Genomic DNA, 3,577 nt, shown 5'->3' with positions numbered 1-3,577 from the left:
GTCCTTTTTGGGGAGGGGGAAACTCCAGGCAAGGGACTGGCATAGTATGGAGCTGGGGGGTGCTCAGAACAAGCCTCCCCCCTCCCATGGGAAAGCTGAGCCCAGCCATGCTGGTAAGGCAGCTTTTGGGGGGAGGGGGCGAAGGCAAAGTCCTTTTTTGGGGAGGGGGAAATTCTGGCCAAGGGTGCTGAGTGGGGTGGGGAGTGGGGACTCAGGGCAAGCTAGGGCAGCACTCAAGGACCAGCCCCCTCCCCCTCTCCCATGGGAAAGGAGGGGAAGCTGAGCCCAGCCATGCAGTTAGGGCAGCATTTGCCCACCCAACCCCCCCCCCCTTGAAGGGGAGGGGGAAACTCCAGGCAAGGGACTGCCCCATTGCCGGGTGGGTGGGGGGCGCTCAGGACAAGTTCCCCCTGTCCCATGGGAAAGGAGGGGAAGCTGAGCCCAGCCATGCAGATAGGGCAGCATTTGCCCCCCCCCCACCCCGAAGGGGAGGGAGAAACTCCAGGCAAGGGACTGACATAGTATGGGGCTGGGGGGTGCTCAGAACAAGCCTCCCTCCTCCCATGGGAAAGCTGAGCCCAGTCATTCAGGTAGGGCAGCTTTTGGGGGAGGGGCGAAGGCAAAGTCCTTTTTTGGGGAGGGGGAAACTCCGGCCAAGGGTGCTGAGTGTGGGGGGGGGACTCAGGGCAAGCTAGGGCAGCACTCAAGGACCACCACTACCCCCCCGGAAAGGAGGAGGGAAGGGGACAGGATAGCTTTTGCCAAAGGCAAAACCATCTGCTTCTCTTGGGAACCCCCCTCCCGCAAAGCCGCCTCCTTACCGGTCGAGGGGCGGCGGTGGTGAGACCCCCTCGGTCGCCGCTTTGCCTTCCGTCCAACGACCGGGGCCGCCCGCAGTGCTACGTGTCACCTCGCCTTGGCCCGCGATCAAGGAAGAGCCCGGCCGAAGGGACTTGCCTTGGCCAGCCGTGGGTGGGGGGGTGGAGGCACCGGGGCGTTAGCCGGAGGGAAACCGGTCGAAACTCGCCCGCGGGCTTGTCCCGGGGCTCCCCGAGAAGGCAAAGCGGGAGAATAGCGGGTTCCGCCAGAAACGCCCTGCGTGCGAGTCCCGAGCAGCCGCCGAAGCCTCTGTCTCTAGCTCTAGCTCTCACTCTCGAACCGGCAGCACCGGTTCCAGCAGGTGGACAGCTCCGTTCGCCCACCAGGGGCTGCCAGCCGAGTTGGAGGTGAGCTGGGCGAGTTCGGGAACCTCTGCAGCAGCTGATCGCTCATCGGGGGGGCGGGGCCGGCGCTCGCGGAGGCTGCCGGGAGAAGTAGTCCTATATGGAGTCCGACTGAAGAGCCCCCCCCCTCCCCTCTCCTGCAGTGGTTCCTATAGAGGACTCGTTTTCTGCTATCTCCTCCTATTGGCTGTTTAGGATTTCTCATTTTTTTTCTCCCTTATATAGCAATAGCCCTTAGACCAGAGGTTTTCGAACTTGGCAGCTTTAAGACTTGTGGACTTCAACTCCCAGAATTCTCCAGGCTGGAGAATTCTGGGAGTTGAAGTCCACAAGTCTTAAAGCTGCCAAGTTTGACGATCTCTGCCTTATATACCGCTTTCACAGGGCTTTGCAGCCCTCTCTAAGCCAGGGGTCTCCAACCTTAGCAACTTTTAAGCTTGGCGGACTACAACTCCCAGAATTTCCCAGCCAGCTTTACTGACCGGGGAATTCTTGGAGTTGAAGCCCACCAGGCTTAAAGTTGCCAAGGTTGGAGACCCCCTACTCTAAATGGTTTACAGAGTCAGTCTATTGCCCCGAACAATCTGGGTCCTCATTTTACTGACTTCAGATGGTTAGAAGGCTGAGTCAACCGTGAGCCAGTGGCTGTTGTACATTGTGACCTTATGCACCACAAATTCCTTTTGTGTCCCATCACACGCTGTCAATAAAAATATTCTGTTGTTTTCCTTCCCTCTCTATTCTATTCTATTCTTCTTCTATTCTCTATACTCTATGTATTCTATTCTATTCTTTCTATTCTATTCTAGTTCTATTCTTTCTATTCTATTCTAATTCTATTCTTTCTATTCTGCATTCTATCCTATCCTATATCTATTCTATTCCATTCCGTATTTTCTTTTCTATTTTTTTCTATTCTGTTCTGTTCCATTCCATTCCATTCTGTATTTTCTATTCTATTCTATTCTATTCCGTATTTTTTATTCTATTCTATTCCATTCCATTCCATTCCATTCTGTATTTTCTATTCTATTCTATTCTATTCCATATTTTTTATTCTATTCTATTCCATTCCATTCCATTCTGTATTTTCTATTCTATTCTATTCCATTCCGTATTTTTTATTCTATTCTATTCCATTCCATTCCATTCCGTATTTTCTATTCTATCCTATCCTATTCTATTCTATTCCGTATTTTTTATTCTATTCTATTCTATTCCATATTTTCTATTCTATTCTATTCTATTCCATATTTTTTCTATTCCATTCCATTCCATTCCATTCCATATTCTCCATTCTCTTCTCTTCTACATTCTATCCCATCCTAGTTCCTATTCCTCTTCTAATCCCAGTGGCGAGGAAGTTTACATTTCTCTTCCTTAAACTGTGTTACAAATTGTGTTCCAAATCAAAACAAACAACCTTGAGGGCAAGCCGGTATGCTGTATGGGTCGCCCCCCCACCCCCATTTTATGTTCTCAATCATGGATGGTCCTTATAAACACAGGCGAAACGACTCAGTTGAATTAATGCCATTTTTAATCCCGTAAGAAATTCCAAATTCCGAATTTACTGACTAATGTGGCATGCCAACTCTTGCTCCCATGTGCTTGCAAATGACTATAAGACTTTCCATCACTTGAAGGCTTCTTCCCCTCCTTGCTTATGTACATAAATAAAGAGGTGTTAATCTACTTTTCTGGATCAGATTTTATTTGGGCAAATTTCACTTTTACCCCAACATTTATGGCTTATCTGCTGTTTATTCAAGAACATTTTATGTTGTTGTTCTGATTTGCTCTTCCCTTTCTCTTTTCTTTTCTCTCTTTTTTTCAGGTAGGTGACATGATTAGAAGTTAAAAAGAAAGGAAAAGTTTTTTTTTAATAAAGGGTGATACGATTAAAAACTAGATAGAAATAAAGGAAGGGGGAATATCAATGTATACATTTTTATATAATAAAATGAAAGCAATAAGAGAAAACGTGGAATAAATGAACAATGATAGATTGCAATGACACTATAGAGCACTGCACACCAGAACAACTAAACACAAGTTTTTTTCCCGAACTCTGCTAAACAAATAATTCCCTCAACACTGTCAAACTATTCACTAAATCTGCATTACTATTAATCTTCTCATCCTTTCTATTGCCCATCTCCTCCCACTTGTGACTGTATGACTGTAACTAGTTGCTGTATCCTTACAATTTATCTTGTTTCCTAGTATTTGATTGCTTATTTGTACCCTATGACTATCATTAAGTATTGTACCTTATGATTCTTAACGAATGTATCTTTTCTTTTTATATACCCTGAGAGCGTATGTACCAAAGATAAATTCCTTGTGTACAA

This window comes from Pantherophis guttatus, chromosome 15, assembly GCF_059756535.1.
Source record: "Pantherophis guttatus breed Tessera chromosome 15, ASM5975653v1, whole genome shotgun sequence".
Taxonomy (NCBI): Eukaryota; Metazoa; Chordata; class Lepidosauria; order Squamata; family Colubridae; genus Pantherophis; species Pantherophis guttatus.
This window is presented reverse-complemented; position numbering follows the sequence as displayed.